This window comes from Mirounga angustirostris, unplaced genomic scaffold (assembly GCF_029215605.1).
Source record: "Mirounga angustirostris isolate CCGP_5_RB_7025 unplaced genomic scaffold, mMirAng1.0.hap1 SCAF_8, whole genome shotgun sequence".
Classification (NCBI taxonomy): domain Eukaryota; kingdom Metazoa; phylum Chordata; class Mammalia; order Carnivora; family Phocidae; genus Mirounga; species Mirounga angustirostris.
The window spans coordinates 98,179,359-98,198,003 of record NW_026991716.1 but is presented as its reverse complement, the minus strand read 5'-3'; the positions used below and the strand labels follow the sequence as shown (position 1 = coordinate 98,198,003).

Genomic DNA, 18,645 nt, shown 5'->3' with positions numbered 1-18,645 from the left:
TATTCATTTATTTATTTAAGAGAGAGAGAGGGAGAGCACATGCATGCTTGGGGAGGGAAGAGAGAGGGAGAGGAGAGAATCATAAGCAGTCTCCATGCCCAGAGCAGAGACCCATGTGGGGCTCGATCTCGTGACCCAGAGATCATGACCTGAGCCAGAATCAAGAGTTGGATGTTCAACTGACTGAGCCACCCAGGTGTCCCTGAAACAAATAGTTTGAATTGATCTACCCAACAATCCCAGATGGAAGGCAGAGTATTTTTAAAATCCATTTTGCTCCTTAATCTCAACTAATGCATCTTCCCACTTAATCATACAAACTCATTATTATAGTTCTGTATAAATTATATATATATATATATTTTTTTTTTGAAAAATGGTATCTTAATCTTCAATCTGATTATGTGGCACCTGGATACCATTTCTTTCTTTCTTTTTTTTTTTCTGGATACTATTTCTAATGAATAGTTTTTACTATTAAATTGAAGACAGACCTCAAAAGTGTCAAATTTACTGACTAGTTGGGTAGAGAATTGAAACTCCAACCTCACATTTGGGTGAAAACTGAGAACTTTAGTCATCCAGGAATCTATAAACACAAAATGACTAAAATATATATTTAAAAGTTTTCATATAAACAAATGGTTTCATATAGATAGGACTTGCAAGAGGAAAATTTGGGCAATGTTTCTGAGTACCACATCAAGGGCCTGTTGGTTTTAGATGTTTTCATATGCTTCTTTTTGAAGAAAACTTTCACTCTTCGAAGTCTGGCCATGCTTGGAGACCTGTTGGGGAATGGATACTCATCTGCCAGCTCCTGGTGGGGTCCCAGTGTTGCAGGGTTCTTATATCATGGAATTGAAGAATGAATCTCAAAAACACAAAAGGGTGAAGTGAAATGAAAATTTATTAACTGAAGGTTAGAACAGAAAGGAAAGGAAAGGAAAAAAGCTCTCTAAAGTGAGAGGCAACTGGAATGGGTGGCCACCGAGGGCTTTTATGGTTGGTCTTTTATAGAAAACTGACCAGGGAACTTGGTAAATACCTTATCTATAACATTTACCACAAACAAGGTGGATTTGTAAATATCATGAAGATATCCTGTTTATATTTAAAGCTAACAAGATAGATTTATAACTATCAGGTGAGTATCACATCTATATTTAGAAAAAACAAGGGGGATTTGTTATGTTCCCTTCTCTTTCTTCACATCTGAGATTTCTGTGAGCCTGGTTACATAGCCAGCCTCCTGTGTAGCCTAGTCACCTAGCCCCCTACCTGTCTCTTCCTACCTAGTTTTGCCTGTCCCTTACTCACCAGTTCATGTGACTTTTACTCATTCCTAGAGAGGACCCCCATATAGGATCTGCTGAAAACTACAGTGGGGGAAAAGAACCTCAAGGTGGCTGCCTTCCTTCCCAAGGTAGACTGAAGAGAAACCCTTTAAAAAATAATCATGTAGTGCTCACTTCGGCAGCACATATACTAAAATTGGAACGATATAGAGAAGATTAGCATGGCCTCTGCGCAAGGATGGCACGCAAAAAATAATCATGTAAGTTTGAGATGACATTCAGAAATCGAGGGTAATTTCTTTCTATCTTTATGCTACTTTGGAATGCACTCTCACCCCTGGACCCCTACCTGGCCTGGATCAGTTGAGTCACAAGGGATGGGAATTGAATGTTGTGGAAGCTGGAACAAATGTTTAAAAAAAATTTGGGAAACCTTGCTTAGGGCTTCCCTGATCAAGGCAAAAAAAAAAAAAAAAAAAAAAAAGAAAAAAAAATGTCACCTCTTCAGCCCTTGGTAACTTCTGATTTATTGCTTTGTGAACACCTGTAACTCTTATGGTCTGTAGCACTTTCTTTGAGGTTTGTTACCTTGCATTGTGTTATTACTGTTCTTATCTTTTTTTATGGACATGCCTTGTTTTCCCAATTAAATTGAGGGAGAAGACACATTTTATAGTGTATTTCTTTGGGTTGTGTATTTCTACACAGATAGTTGTGTATTTCTTTGGGTTCTTATATATTTACCCTGCTAATCTACACTGAGGAGGTATTCAAGACAAGGGTGACTGCTAATAGTAAGTACAGATTCCCTATTGGAGATTCTGATACTTCCCATTCCCCATGAAGGGAATGGAGAGCACATCACTTTCCTAGAGAGGCACTTATGACTTCACTAAGTTGACATGCTGATGTCTACAAATACAGCTGAGTTGGAAAAATCAGCTCAGAAATAATTTAGAGTTTAAATATCAAAGAGTTACGCCATTCCCTTGCTTAACAGTTCAAGTTAGATTAGTCAATAACGTAACAGCCCAAACTGAGTTCAAGCATGTGGGGATAGTTGAGTTTTTCCTTCCTTGTAGTTAGTTCACTGTATTTTAGGAAGATATAGCAGGAATTAGATTCAGAAGCTTTGTTGGGAGACAAGATAAATTGTTTAGCTGCAATATAGCTTTATTTGGAAGAAAACACAGAGACATCTTTTTACTCAAAGGACCAAGAGAGACACTCAAGCTTCACTTAGGAGCCTACGTAAATAGTATCTTAATTACTTCTCCAAACAAGCCACATTGAGCTGATAATCACACCCAGGAAGCTGTTTCAGCTCACAGCACTAATTACAGTACCTTAGACAGTATCATACCTCTACCTTTCCACCTCCCGTTCTTGTTCTCTCTCCGAACTTTGGATTTACTTTCATCTTAGTGGGAGGGGCAACTTGCCTTGTGTCAGCGACTGGTACACTGGAAGCCAGGCACTCTGGGAAACAGCAAGCAAGAAGATCCTAATGGAAATGGAGACACTCCCTTCATGGGTTAACCATAGAATCAAGCATTTCTTCTGTTTTTCTTTGCTCAGGAGGAGAGAGAGATCTGGCTTCACGGCATGCGTGCGTGTGTGTGCCCGCGCGTGTGATATCGGAATAGCAGCACAGACTGTTCCAGGAATTTCAAAAGAATATATGGCAATAAAGTGGAAAATAGAGGCAATTACTGTATTAGGATAGTTTGGGTCAACCTTTTCTTGACCTATACAGATAATTGCCTTATTTTTGCCAAGGCAGTCTGTCTGCTTAGCACAAATAACCTTAGCAAACCTAAGGAATGCCGTGACTGGGAACATTATCCCTCCCCATATTATGTGCATGATAGCATTTAAGGTTGGCTTGAGAATTTTAAGATATATTTGCATACTGTGTGTATCTCTAAAAACAGCTACACTGGGGTGTGTATAAACACAGCTTGTTATGAAGAACATTGGAATTTCTGCCTGCCCAAAATACCTCTGCTAGACCTCACGTCACCTTCGTTGGAAATTCCTTTCGTTTGTCACCAGTCTGATCCCAGATACTAATTTGTTTAAACTGTCTTAGACTCAATTTCCTCAATCGTAAATTGAGGGGTTGGATAAACTCTACTTTCTGTGGTCTGTTTTCCCAGGTTCCTTCTCTTCTTTCTCCCAAGGACTTAGTTTTATGTTTAGTGTTTAGTATTTTCCTGTATTCAACTTGCAGGGTGTTATAGATAATTTTAATTATACTAGAATCAAAAATGTCAAATTCTAATCTTAGAAAAACAGATTCTAATTGACTAAGATTGCCCTTAAGCACTTTCTTATTGTTCCCTATGCAAATCTTGATAACCTTTCTCTAAAAGGACTCAAAGAAGTTCTGAACCTCCACCTTGACTTCGCCTTTCTGTTTTTTTCAGACTTAACATCTTCATCAACCGCTCTGCTTCTACTAGTGGGTTAAAGTCTACCAATAGTTGAGACAGAGCTAACCTCAGTTTGATCAGGTCTTACTTTTTTTTTTAAAGCCAGGCAGTATGAGTACAGTAATTTTTCCTGCTTTTTCATAACATCTTGAACTTGAGAGCACCATCCCCACATTGTAAGGTAGAGATACTTAATTTTTAGGGGGAGCAAGGCCACGCCTGACTTCTGTGCCCACCACTATAGGCCTTTTGGTCTTAATCTCAGAAAATCTCAGCTGGCTCTCTCTCCCTCAGTTTGTGTCTAGGAACAGCAGTTGTGCAGTGAAGGAAACACATACTTAAATACACACATACACAGAGTTCATGAAGTTTCTCCTAGCAGAGCAAAATACCACCTTAAGGGATGCGTTTGGAAGAGGAGGGGATGAAGAAGGAACTGTCAAAAATTTTTTTAACTGTGGTGTAATTGACATATTACATATATACATATTATACTAGTTTCAGAGTTTTATGACCTCATAACATAATGATTCAACATTTGTATATATTATGAATGGTCATCACATAAGTCTAGTTAACATCAATCACCATACGTAGTTACAGCTTTTTTTTTCTTGTGGTGGGACCTTTTAAGATTTACTCTCTCAGCAACTTTCAAATATGCAATACAACATTATTAACAATAGTTGTCATGCTCTATACCCTCATAACTATTTTACTTTATTTCTTATAGATGGGGTCTTTTTATTTTTTAATTTTTATACAATTTATTTAAACTAGAAAGCCACAACAGTTTACCCATTTCTCCCACCCTCTATTCCTAGCTTCTTACAACCTTCATCTGTTCTCTGTATCTATGAGTTTGTGTTTTATTTTTATTTTTTGATTCTATATAAAAGAGAGATCATATGACACTTGTCTTTGTCTGACTTATTTCAGTTTTCTCTTAGCATAATGCCCTTGAGGTCTATCCATGTTGCTGTAAATGGCAGGATTTTATTCTTTTTTACGGATGAGTAATATTCCCTTTTATTTAATTAATTTATTTTTTAAAGATTTTATTTATTTATTTGACAGAGAGAGAGAGAGACGAGAGAGAGGAAACACAGCAGAGGGAGTGGGAGAGGGAGAAGCAGGCTTCCTGCTGAGCAGGGAGCCTGATGCAGGGCCTGATCCTAGGACCCTGGGATCATGACCTGAGCTGAAGGCAGACGCTTAACGACTGAGCCACCTGGGCACCCCAAATAATGTTCCCTTTTAATGCATGAATAATATTCACATCTGCCTTATTCATTCATTTATCAATGAACACTTAGGTTGTTTCCATATATTGCTATTGTAAATAATGCTTCAGCGAACATGGGGGTGCATCTATCTTTTCAAATTGTGTTTTCATTTTCTTAGGATAAATACCTAAAAGTGAAATTGCTGCATCCTTGCCAACACTTGCTATGTCTTGTCTTTTTGCTAATAGATGTTCTAGTAAGTGTGAGGTGAGATCTCATTGTGGTTTTGATTTGCATTTGCCTGATGATTAATGATATTAAGCATCTTTTCGTGTGTTTGTTGGCCATCTGTTTGTCTTCTTTGGAAAAATGTCTGTTCAGATTGTTTGCCCATTTTTTAATTAGATTGTTTGTTTTTTTGTGATTGAGTTGTAAGTTCTTCATATATTTTGGATAGTAGCCCCTTATTGGATATTTGATTTGCAATCATTTTCTCCCTTTCAGTAGGTTGCCTTTGCTGTGCTGAAGCTTTTTAGTTCGCTGTAGTCCTACTTGCTTGTTTTTGCTTTTGGTGTCAGACTTAAGAAGTCATTGCCAAGACCGATGTCAAGGAGCTTACCGCCTATGTTTTCTTCTAGAGTTTTACGACTTCAGGTCTTACATTCAAGTCTTTAAATCCATTTTGAGTTAATTTTTGTGTATAGTGTAAGATAGGGGTCCAATTTCACTCTGTTGCATGTGGCTGTCCAGTTTTCCCAGTACCATTTATTAAAGAGACTATCCTTTCCTCATTGTGTATTCTTGGCTCCTTTCTTATAAATTAGTTGGCTATATGTGCATGAGTTTCTTTCTGGACTCTCTCTTCTCCTCCATTCATCTATGTGTCTGTTTTTATGCCAATACTGTACTGTTTTGATTACTATATCTTTGTAATATAGTTAGATCAGGGACTGTGATGCCTCCAGCTTCATTCTTCTCTCTCAAGATTGCTCTGGCTCTTCAGGTGAGACTGTCAATTTTTAACTCTAGAAGCCTGAAAGTATGTCTCAAGTTATAGTCAGTAGTATTTCTACATGGCACACAGACATTTATTGAGTATCCACTGTGTGTTAAGTCAGGGGGCTGGGTTCTCAGTGGGAGATGTACAAAGCTAAATGGGGTGCTCGTCAAGTTCAGTTTCCAGCAGTGGGGCTCCCCTCACTCCTAAATGCCTCATAATTCAAGTACCATTAAATACATAGTCTATTAGTCTTGAATAGCACCTGATTCCCACCTGAAACTGTAAATAGTCTCAGGTTTACTCAGAACTTGGCTTTCATACAGATACCTCAAGTTCCAGGCTCAATGAAAGATGAGTAAGCCTTGGGGATGCTCTCAGCATTTCAAGCCTGAGCTTAGAAAAGTTTAGAAATGGACATCCAGACAAGGACTGTCAATTGAGAACACTTCATATCACGCTCCAAACTGAAAGTGATTGAAAGAAGACATTTCCTCCTTTCTTTCCTCCCCCTCTCCCTCCCTCCCTCCCTTCCTTTCTTATAAAGGCTATAAATATTAGTATAATCTGTTGGAGTTTCCAGAAGAATAACTCCCTGCCCCCGATATTGTGCACTTTCTTTATTAATCAGAGTGAGACTATGAAGTGTGAAGTACACCTTGTGTACTTCTGAGACAGCCCAAGAAATCACTCAAAATGTCTCCACTTTGTGAATTACTTTTACAAGTGACAATTTAGAAGCACACAATCCCAGGCTACGCTAAAGTAAGGTACTATCCCCAATTCAGCAGTTATTTTTAACAAGACCTCAATGCTCTCTTTACAGCTCTCAGTTGAGCACTCTTGCAAACTCATGCTGTCATTCCAAACTTTTCTACCAAGTTGCTGCTGCCAGGAGCTGTTGAAGACTTTGCTAAAACTTTCTTTAAGACATTATGTGTTTTCCCTCTGATGAGTGATTTAATCTGATTTATTAAAGGAAATCATTCTTTGAGAATGATTTAGTATCTTAACAGTAATCCTTTGTCATTTTAACTTGCTTTTTAAATGAAAGGATTTTACCTTTATTGTAATTTCCCTTTTTTAAAAACTTAATATTTGTTCTAATCTTAACTTAGGGACAGAAGTTCAATCTCTTCCATTTATTTGAACATTTGGGGGTGGATGGGCGGGTGGGTATAGTTAAAAGGAAAGAGTTTCATGAAACATCGTCATAGATGGGGAAAACAGTCTTAATGAGAGTAAATACGACTTGACCTATTTCAAAGTCCTTATTTAAAACTCTTCAAATTTTACTTTCTTTGGGAAACCTCCCCAATTATATGAAGTAAGGAGTTGGAGGAAAAGATAAAAATAATCTTTCTAAAATTACCTTTAAGAGTCTTCCTATTTCACTCATGACTTATAGGTATATATTTTAAGAGCAATAAATTATTCATTTTTTTAGCATAGTGTTTAAGCTTTTGAAAGTCAAATATGTACGTTTTAATCTTGAATATAGAACCCAATGCAATTTAGTTGGCCTTTATACGTAAAGTACCAGATAAGGTCTTAACTGTTCTTCTTTTTACATTGTAAGAACTCCATGTCTTACATTGATCTTGGTGACTCAGGCTAACGATCAGGCATTCCCATAAACAAATAACAACCAAGCAGATAGAACAAATCCATCGTGAGGACTGAAGCAGTAGAATGGGTAATCATATTAACTCTTGGTCCATGGCAAGTCTATGCATGTTCACAAGGAAAATCCATTTCCTTGTTCATTCATTCATTCATTTAGAATTTTTTTGCAAGCTTTTTTTTTGTATAGCAATAGTCATTCCAGATCAGGGGTTGTTAGACTATGACCTGCAGGCCAAATCTGGACAGCTGCCTGTTTTTGCATGGCTCATGAGCTAAGAATGGTTTTTACATTTTTAAATGGTTAATGGTTAAAAAAAAAAATAAGAAGAAGAATATTTTATGAAACATCAAAATTATATGAAATTCAAATTTTGGTGTTCAGAAATAAAATTTTAATGTAACACACACATTCATCAATTACCTGTTGTCTATGGCTGCCTTCATGCTTCTAAACTAGAGCTGAGTAGTTGCAACAACTACTATATGGCCTGTAAAGTCTGAAACATTTACTACCTAGCATTTTACAGAAAAAGTTTGCTGATCACTGTTCTGGACACTGGGAATTCAACAATGAGCATAATAGGAAAAAAATTATTTATGAAATTACATTCTAATAGGAACATAAGAAAAATGAACGAACAAGATAATTTCAGGGCTTTGAATGTATTACAAAGAAAATGCAACCGAACAATGTGAATAGAGGGTGAAGATGGTTAATTTAGGAGGTCTTTGTGGCAGTGGAGCTGAGAACTGAATGACAAGAAATCAGCCATGAAGAATCTGGAAACAGAAAGTTCCAGTCAGAGAGAACAGCAAGCAGAGGGTCTGAGCAACAAGGAAGCAGGGTTGTATCACAGAGGAATGGGGACAGTAGCAGGAGGGGGAGATCTGATAGGGAGCTAGAATTAGGCAGGGGCAGGGTCAGAAAAGGCCACTTAGGATGAGGCAAGTTTGTATTTTTCTCTATGGGCAAAGAGAATTACCTGAAAATTTTTATGCCCAGGAATGATATGATCTGAATTAATTTTAGAAAGATCAATTTGACAATTGTATGGAAAAGAGATTCTTATGGAAGTCAAAATGGATGCCCTGGTTAGAGGCTGTTGCAGTCAACCCAATGAGAGCTGATGGTGGCTTGCATTAGGGGGACAGCCAGAGAGATGGGAGAAATTGGAGAGATTTAGAATCTAGATTGGAGGTGAGCTGTCAAGGCTGCTGTGGGGGAAGATGAAGGAAAGAGAAAAATCATTGTGGATTACACTTGGGTTTTTGGCTAAACTGGCCATTTCCTAATGATACTGTACTCAAAACTACTGAAATATATGAACTTATGTCTCAAATAGGACTTTCTGTTCCGTGAGTAAACACAATTATTTTCTACTAAAAGTGTAGTTACACATATACCTTAGTGTTTTACTAATTTTTTTCCTTTCCCATCTTTCCTGAATGTAGAAAATGATTGACATCATCCACTAAAGTCATATTAACTAAAAGGACAGATGGAGAGCTTTAAACTGAAGTCCCTGTGTGGACATCTTTCTACAGAGACTGGGGAAGAGGTGCAATGGCCATGGAAGACCACCCTAACACCACCTGTGACCTTTGCCTTACATAGGTGATCTTTTGTTCATTTGTAGGTAATAGGGCAATGAACAATCAGATTTCCTTGTGACATTCTCACTATTGCTCTTAATTCCAACAGATACCTGTAACACTGATTCACTTATTTCAGTTCAGCCTGTTACACATAAATAGTTAATGCCTCCAGCCAAATACTAATAACCTGTATTTTTCCAGGCTGTAGAAATGTTATGTTTGCAGAAAGAAAACACATTCCTTCCAGTTTTGTCAGCATGACCAAACATTGATGATGTGTACCTGCAAAAAATTATTGTGCAAAAATTGGGGATGTGATCTTAACCAACATTATCATTAAAAAGATGAAATGAAGGAACAAAAAGACCTTTCCTAGATTTTTTTTCAATCTCTTATAAAAAGGAAACCAGAACTTTAAACTTGTGCACAGATGATCCTTCTAGGTACACTAATGACTTAGGAAGATGACATGACTTTAAATAGTTTCAGTCACTGAGGTGGTTGAAAAAATGAACTGGGTGATAGGAAGGTTGTAGTAATCAGCATGAGATTCAGTAGACTTGGTGGTAGACTGAGTGTGTGTGAGGAACACACACACACACACACGCACACACAGGTGACTCTTGATTCCCTACTTGAGCAGCTGGCTGGGTTATGGCAGCCTTCCCTGAGACAGGAAACCCCAAAGGGAAGCCACTTGGTTGATGAAGGGAATGAACTTAGTTTGGGACCTATGTTGAGTCTGGGTTGCTCATGTGTCTCCACTTAAAGACACTCAAGAGAGAATTGGAGTTATATGGACTGGGAGCTCATAGAAGAGATGGAGATTAAAGATTTGGGATGATTTTGGAATCTTGGGAATAAATAAGATAGCCCAGAGAAAATGCAAAGAGTGAAAAAAACGTAATATTTACTCTCTAAGGGGTAAGGATAAGAAGAGAAACTTGTAAAGAAGATTGAAAAGGAGGAAGCAGAAGGTAAGTAGTAAACCGCTAGTGTGGGGAGCCATAAAGCCACGAAGAATATTTTCAAGAGTGATCAACAGTTTCAAAGGCTGAAGAAAAGGCAAGTGCTAAAATAACTGAAAATAATCACTGAATTTATTTATATATAGACTTTGGTGATCCTGATGAAAGCAATCCGGGTAGAATCATGGCAGAGAAAACTAGATTACAGTGGATTAAGGAGTATGAGTGGCAAGTGAGAGCAAAATGGGTATAGTCAAGTTTTTCAAGAAGGTTGACAAAAGTAGAAGAGGAGGATATTTGATTCAAAGGATGTTAGAAAGAGGAAGGTCCTTCCTCCCCAGTCATAAGATTTGAGTTTGTTTAAATACTGATGAGAAAGAGTAAGAAAGAGAGAAGGTTGATATGTAAGAGAGAGAGGAATTAATTACAGATCAGTGTCCCAGACAACACTGGGAATGAAATTTACAGTACATGTTGAGGGACTGGCTTTATATAAAATGATAGATTATGCTATTTTTCCAGTATGAGAAAAGAAAAGGAGGTTTGAAAACAAAAGTAGATTTGATAGATTTGATGGTCAGAAGTTAAGAAGTTCTCTTATGATGACTTCTGTTTTCTCAGTGGAGTAAGAGGAAAGGTTCTCAGATGGAAACGCAAGGTAAAGTGTAGCTGTCAGACTCGAGGGGGGTGGAGAGAGCTTGAAGCAGTGTGAAAAGTGGAAGCAACGCTAAGGAATTTTGGTCAACTCCTTGACAGCCAAGTTGGGGAGCCCAGCTGAGAGTGGTGATCACAGATTTATGATGGCAAAATGCCCAATTGTTACTTCTCACCAGCATCACGCAACACTGAACCAAACCCACTAGTTGCATGGAAAAAGTAAACAGTTGAGTTCACCTAGTGTTGGGGTTTTGCCAAACAGACGCTATGGAAAGACAGTGGGGCGGGGGAATCCAGAGCATTGGTAAGACAGAAGTCAGAATTTCAACCACCAAATCTAAGCAGGGTAATTATAGGAGTAAAGATAGGAGAGGGCTGTTAGGCAAGGAAAGAGTACGAGGGGACTGGAGGTCCCGATGAGTTCCAAGCACTCATTTTAGATCCAGTATACATTTGATGAACACTCAGTTGACAGTATGGGTATATAGATGCCCATTTCCAAGTGCAAACACCAAAAATCACTGGACTCTCATCTGTACATCCATTTCTCTATTACCAACACCACTACTCGAACTGAGGGGGTCAGTTTATTGAATCAGAATATGTCATCCTACCTTTGAATCTTTTGTCATAATAATATCCTGTGTTAATGCCTATTCCATTCCCTTTTGTCTACTCAAATCTTCCCATCTTTTAATGTTTAGCTGTGACTTTCACAAAATGTCCTGCTGAAAAAAAGCATAAAGGAAAAACAAAATCCTCTAACATTTACTGAGCACCTATTATGTTCCAGGAAATGTACTGTTCTAATTCAGTTTGGGCATTGGAACACTCATCTTCTTTTTGAATGTGAATTGTCTTTATCGTGTCTTTATGCACTATGTGGCAGTCCTTTCAGTTTACTTGTATCAAGAGACTTTTTTTTGTCTTTGTCTTAATTTCATATTTTCTTGATGGCTTAATTATGTTGTATTTTCCATAGCATCTTTCGGAATGGATTGGACATAGAGACCTAAGCTCATAAATCAAGAATATGAAAATACAGATGACAGACTAAAGAGTATGGAAAAAGGAAAAGAAATATGGGTGCCAATTGTCGTTCTTTGTATGAGCTAGGGATTGGAAAAAAATGGAGAAATATTGTCCTAGTGTCCCAAAATCATTAACCTACCTTCTTTTTTTTTTTTTTTTAAGATTTTATTTATTTATTTGACAGAGAGAGACATAGCGAGAGAAGGAACACAACCAGGGGGAGTGGGAGAAGGAGAAACAGGCTTCCTGCGGAGCAGGGAGCCCGATGCGGGGCTCGATTCCAGGACCCTGGGATCATGACCTGAGCCGAAGGCAGACGCTTAACGACTGAGCCACCCAGGCGCCCCTAACCTACCTTCTAAAAGTGAGTAATTTATTGCTGTTTCAGTAGACTCAGACCTGATATATTTGTTACGGAATGTCTTACAGTCAATTCTACATGACTCTTTCACTTGAAAAACAGTCAATAATGGGTAGAGACACAGATTTCTCTTTATTAGTTGTGTTTCCATATATTTATGAGTTGACAATTCAATAAAATATAATTTGAAAAAATTATACAGTATAAATACTGTATAATTCAGGTAGTTCTACATTAAAATTTTTGTACTGTTGAGTAAAAATAGTATTTAAATTAAAGTTAGCTAAAACTTTAAAAGACCTGACCCATGTAAAGTACACTGGTGTTTATAAGTCAGATATGAATGCCAATAGTTCAAATTTCAGCAGCAGTAGAGTAAGGTTTTGGAGTTAAATCACTGGAATTGGCTCATTAAAGATATTTTGTGGTATCTCGTTGAGAAATGGCTATGAATTTTTCTTTAATGAATCATCAGAACTTTCTTTTCTTCCTCTTCCAAATTCTCCTCCTACTTGATTTTAAGGAGGATTTATAATATTTTTACATTCAAAAGCTAAACTTCACTTAAAGGCTTTGCCAACATGATGTTCATTTCATAGACAAATTAATTCAAGCACAGACAAGTTATACTTGTCTGAGTTCCTGCAGAAAGTTTTTGCCGGAACCAGCAATAGAACTGGAGTTTCCTATTTGCAAATGAGGTAACTATTTTAGAACACTCTCTGCTGTATGGTTAGTGGGTAAAACTGTCAAACTTGTTATACAAGACGAATGGATCAAGGCTTTTTTTTTCCTCCCCTTTTTACAACACCACCTTTTGTATGGAGGTCTTCAGTTTCTTCATTAACCTCAATTAAGTTTACTAAAGGAGCGTTGATTTTAGTGAAAATGTACAAAATATTTCAGTATTTTGAATGCTTAGCAAGCTCTTACCATGGAAAAGGGGGGCTTTTTCTATTACAAATTTACAGTGACAGATATATCATTAAGATGACAAAACCTAGGCCATTTTATAATTCATATGTGTATATAGTACTCTGATCCCTGGATATACCATAAGAGTGGAGTCTAGGTTTTCATACACTTCATTGTGCTTTCTAAAGGTAAGGTTATTTTCACTTGTTATAATAGAAATGTATGCATATTATAGAAAAATTAGAAAACACAGACATATAAATAGAAGAAAAATAAAATACATTACTCCGAGTTAAACTCTTTGGACACTTAGGTGAATATAGTTCCATACCCACCTCACTTCTCTATGTAGATGTTTATGGCTATATATATCTCCCTCACATCATATATACAAATTTTTTACTTGCTTGTATACTTAGTAATTACCTTTACATGCCATTATGTACCAATAGCTATATTTTATATTTTCATGTTATTTTTAGCAGCTGTGTAATATACTATTATGTAGGTACATTCCAGTTTATTTAACCAGTTTCTATTATTGGACATTTGATTGTTTCTAACATTTTGTTATTACAGTCAGCACAGTGGTATACATCCTTTTCCATATATCTTCCTGCACTTTCTTAATTATTTCCCGAGGCTAGATTTCCAGAGGAATAACTAGGCCAAAGTTTGGGGCATTTGTAAGTCTGATAATTACTAGCTAAATTGTTCTCCAGAAGGTCATATAATTTACACTCTGACCAAATAAATATGTGAATGCCTTTTTTCTCTCACTAACAGAAATGAAACTATGAATTTTCATGGTCTCATTCTGATTAATACAGTGAGATAGCAGAACAGATTGGAAAAATTGCTAATGGTCACACATCTAGAAAGTAACAAGAGTGGGAGTCAAGTTTTCTGAACAGCCATCCCACATATTTCTTTTATTTTACACATTTCTTGCCATCTTGCTGTTGATGGTGGCAATTCCAAGAAAGCCATCAGGAAAGAACCTGAATGGGAATTCTAACACGCCACATCCTGACTCCTGCCTGTGTGACTAGCAGTGCCCTGGCCTCCAGCCATTGGAATGTGGTGGCACAATTCTAGTGCTCTGAAAAAAGTCTATGTTGTCACACTGCTTGTCCAGCGGGCCCTGAAGCCAATAGAAAAGGGAGGAGGAACAAAACAGTTGAGGGTCACCAAATTATAGACTTTGTAACGTGGCCCTAAAACCTTTTGAGTCTTGCCTGGATTGAAATAATCCAGGCCTTCCATCTGATCTGAGGGTTTTTAATTGGTGGGTTTATTTTTTTTTTTTAATTGTAAGATTCATACAAACAGAATCCTGTTTTTGTTTTCATGTATAAAAACACTCAAGTATCCAAGTTCTCATAAGTGAAACCAAAGAAGAGGTGGTGAAGGAGAAATTTCCTTTTGGATAGAAAGATGTAAAAGTGGGATTTTTTTCTTGGTATTATATGGTTAGGTAAGTATTTAACTCAAGTTTAAAGAAAGAAAAAGAGCAATAATGAGTTCAATCATGTTTGCAAAGTAGTAAAAACTATTTGGCTATAGAATCACATAGAAAACTGTTATTGCAAAGGGGCAAGTGATATTGATGAAAGATTAATAAGCCTGTGGGACTAGTAGGCACTGTGGAAGTAGTAAGATGACCAGTTACAAGCTCTGTCTTCAGGAATGTCTCATGGTGTAGTGACAAGAAGGAAGCTTTCCTGACCACGAGTTTTGGCTTGGTTCAGTTGTTCTCTTCTGAACTTCAGTCTTGCTCTGTTCTCCTGTCATCAAACCTACATCATAAATTGAAGTCATCTATTCCCTTGTCTGTTGTGTCCGTTGGACACTGAGTTCCCTGAGGGCAGGAATTGTGCTCTGCTGTGTACCGTGCTCACCACGAGAGGCTGCATAGAAGAGAGACTGTGGGAACTTAATAGACAGAACCAAATTATAATATAGGAAACATTGCATCATATTTTATCATTTCAGGACAGTAATTATGTTTTGGTTATTATATTCTCTGCCTTTCAACAATATTGGGCTATCCTCTTCAAATTGATTAAATAGATTTATATTACTTTTATAAATTTCAGTTTTTATTAATTTTTCAAACTTGGGCAAATTATTTAATCTATGACCTCAATTTTTCTCATCTTCAAAGGAAGTGTGTTAGACTAGACCAATAATTCTCAACTGATGTTGGTGAGACCAATCCTGGTATTCAGAGATGGGGTAGGATATATTAGACTATTCATTAGGATATTTGTGGTTTGAAAAAACATTCTCAGTATCACTATATAATTTTATATTTGGAAAAGAAAATGAAAGGTACTTTATTTCTGTAATACTAACAGTAGAAAAAAAGCCCTGGAAAATGTTGACTCCCAGGTTTCACAGAGGTTGGGGGCCAACTATTTTTTGGGAGGTGTATTAGAATCTCTAGGGCAGGTGTGGGAGGGACCATAATTTACATTATTTGATGTTTTTCAATGAATTCAATAAAGGTGAGAGATACTGCATTAATCTGAAGAAACTCTAATCACCTAGAATTTCATCATGGCTGACATATACCTTGTTTTTCTTTGAATTTATTGAAAAGTTCAGTCTCCCTCCCCCCCTTTTTTTTAACTTCCTGTATTTTTTTAAAAAGCTTTTTTTTTTTTAAAGCTTTTATTTATTTATTTGACAGAGAGAGTGAGAGAGCACAAGCAGGGGGAACAGCAGAGGGAGAGGGAGAAGCAGGCTCCCCACCAAGCAGGGAGCCCGACGTGGGGCTCGATCCCAGGACCCTGGGATCATGACCTGAGCCGAAGGCAGACGCTCAACCATCTGAGCCACCCAGGTGCCCCAAACTTACCGTATTTTGAAGAAAGGCAAAACTATAGGTCACATTAAGACAAGGCTCAGAAAAATAAAGAAGATAAGAAAAAGAGTCAGACTGAGTTACTGAAGTATCAATGTGTAGAATTGTTGTTACTTGTTACTTCGTGGACTTGCCCACATGCTTAAGGGCCAGGCTGATAGTTTAGTTTAATTTAATTTAATTTAATTTAATTTAATTTAATTTAGTAAGTTTAATTAATTTTTTGAGAGTTGAAATACAGCATAGCATGTTTGGGTGATTGGTTGCTGCCTTTTTGAGGGACTAGAGGCTGTGTTCTTATGGTGCTTGGGGTCTCTACTTGAAGGAGTTTTTTAAGGGTTAACTTTCTGCTGTTTGGTGCCTGAATGACTTCTCCATACAATCAAATGCTTCCAGGTTATACAACCCTCATGATTTCCATATACCTTTCCCGTCATGAGTAATCCATAATCACAACAAAAATATAAAATGATTTGAAATGCCCAATACAAATTTTTAAAAAATAGATTGAAATGTCACCCCATTATAGGATGATACACAATTCACTTCTTGCAATCTCCTCTTCTCTGGGGCTCTCTTCGCCTGGCTAGTGGTGGGGACAGCTGGGCTGTTTATACTCTGTAACTGTTGGACACCTGGTCCGCGCTCTTCAATCCCTCTGGTACCTCGATGACGTGGCCACACTCCTGTTGTCCCACAAGTCAACTGAGCCATGACATTTTTCACATTAGTTAAAGGCCAACCTGGGCTACTTTTACCCTCTGTTTTGCCTGTGTGTATATCAGATATACAGAAGCAGAAACCATTTGTCCTGTTTCGTGGTATTTTTAGCTCTGATTCTGAACTACTACATAGCTTTAGACTAAGGGTGTTGTTAAATTTTAAGCATAGTTTACAGATTTAGAGTTAGCAAGTCTAAAGTTCGATTTTTAGACTTAATCTTAAGTACTTTAAGTACTAACTCTTAGTTCAGAAGCCCAGTTCTTCTGAAGAGCAGATGTCAAGGAGGGATTAGATGGGCGAGGGGGAAATACTTTTGAAGGAAAAAAGGGGTTGGGGTCATGAATAGGCAAGAAAAAGCTTCAGGAGAGAAGAGAGGATTGGGCTGGAAGCAGCCTCAGACCACAGTGCAGTTCTGAGAAAGTCTCAGCTATGTCAGTGGGGATCCCTGAGCTCCTCGAGCTCACGTCCCATCAGAGGAGTCCTCTGTCAGGCAGAAGTGGCCCAGACTTACTACTCCCACTGTGTTCTCATTGTCTGGAGCAGCCAATGGGAAGGAGACCTAACTTGAATGCTGCAGTGGGTCCAAAGTTATGGCAGTTTGAGGTTGTCAGACAGCTATGTTCCCTGCAGCAGGTACTCTGGAAGGGAGAATTGAAAGGGGTAACTCCATTGCCACCGAAGTGCCCAACCATGTGACCTTAAATCCTCAGGATTCTCAGCAGAACTTTCCAAAGGTTATGAGCATTTTTCCCTCTGTTCTCCACTCCCATCTCCAGCCCAACTCATGGTGATTCATTCCATTCTTAGACTCTCAGTCTCAGTCCCTTCAGAACCAGTTTAGATAAGGAAGCTACACCTCTGGAGGCTCACTGTTACTTGGTTTTTATTTCCTAGCCAATAAAACCACTCCTTTAAAAAAAAAATCCTAATTCTACATGCATTTCAGGGATGAAATTCCTAGCACTGTGTTAAATACAGAGAACACAAGATAAATAAGACATGGACCCATACCCTAGAGAGATATGTATGTACATATTAGCAGAAATGTTAATAATGTGATAAACCAGAGGAACAGACTGGACACAGAAGGGGTCTATCTTGACCAGCCTGGGCAAAGTCTGAGCAGAGTCTTCAAGGACAAATACAACTTACTCAGACAAAAAATGCAGTCAGAGGCAAGTCTAGGCAGAAGCAAGAAAGTACGTACTATAAAAAATGGAGTGTTCCTGGAGGATAAAGTGTCAGGCTTAGAGGTAGGCAGGATCCAGATTTATGCTTGGGAACTTGTACTTGATGGTGTTAGCCATGGTCACAGGTGCTTTTTACAAGTGTGGCAGAGGATTTGGGTGGGTAAGACTAGAGAACAGTAGGAAGCCAATGCCTATTGGATATTTATTTCCATCCATTCATTGATATTTTTTTGTAATAGGATAAGAATCCTGGGGAAACATCGATTTACACTCAAAAGACGTGGGTTCCAATCTCAGCATCATGGCTCACCATAGTTTAGACCAGTCATCTAATTCCAGAAACAGAAGTTTCTGTTATTTATAAATGGGAAATAATGACACTTGGCCTGACCCCTATGGAAATATTGTGAGGATCAAATGAGCTGAGACAAGACTTTCTGAACACACTTTGCAAAGTTTCAGCCTGTAAAAATTAAGGGACTGTTATCATGTACTGCTCAGGAAATAACAGCACCTGGGAAAACCCACAGAGTGTGGTTTTGTAAGAAGTTGCTCAGCCTTCAAGGGAGAAAATGCCTGGCTCAACATTGGCCAAGAGGAACAGGTCTGGGAAATTACGACACTAGGTAAAGCAAACGGGGCTTCTGTTTTGTTTCTGGAGATCACGGGTTCTTAATTGTCATTCTCATTGTTTACCTTTCCTCACCACAAGTGGTTCTGAAATGAGAGGAAGTTCGGTCAGGGAGTACTAA

At 37.9% G+C, this 18,645-nt stretch overlaps 1 non-coding gene across 1 annotated transcript; it reads left to right on the top strand.

The window, feature by feature from the left end:
* Positions 1-1,464: 1,464 nt before the first annotated feature.
* Positions 1,465-1,566, top strand: LOC123838027 (U6 spliceosomal RNA). Its single transcript, XR_006789369.1, has one exon. It is a non-coding gene; the product is annotated as a U6 spliceosomal RNA (small nuclear RNA).
* The last annotated feature ends 17,079 nt before the right edge of the window (positions 1,567-18,645 follow it).